The following is a 376-nucleotide window of genomic DNA, read 5'->3' as shown; positions in this document are numbered from 1 at the left end:
GGAGTTGAACTGGGTCCTCCCGGTCCAGGGGTGCGGGCACTGCCACTGCCCCACGAGAGGGCCTTGCATGAGTCAGATCACATCTCGACTATTGCTTGAATTTATCAAGTCCAAATGGACTGCAGGGAGGGTGAGGGCACAGCTTTTCGACTGGAGGGATGGGGAGAATCGCTCCTCTATCTAAGAGGCTTCCAGTCAACAGGTGCTGAAGGAGTTAACAGTGAAGTTTCTGGAGCTGTCAGTCACTGTTGGAACTGAGTTCCTGCTCCTCCCCCATTCCCAGATCAATCTCAGCTGCTGCACTGGATGGTGAATTAACCTGAACGAGATGGAAATGGCATCCAGTAAAACACATTCAGGTGTGAGGAATGATACT

Source organism: Chiloscyllium punctatum, chromosome 30 (genome assembly GCF_047496795.1).
Source record: "Chiloscyllium punctatum isolate Juve2018m chromosome 30, sChiPun1.3, whole genome shotgun sequence".
Taxonomy (NCBI): Eukaryota; Metazoa; Chordata; class Chondrichthyes; order Orectolobiformes; family Hemiscylliidae; genus Chiloscyllium; species Chiloscyllium punctatum.
The sequence above is the reverse complement of the archived record's forward strand: the minus strand, read 5'-3'. Positions refer to the sequence as shown.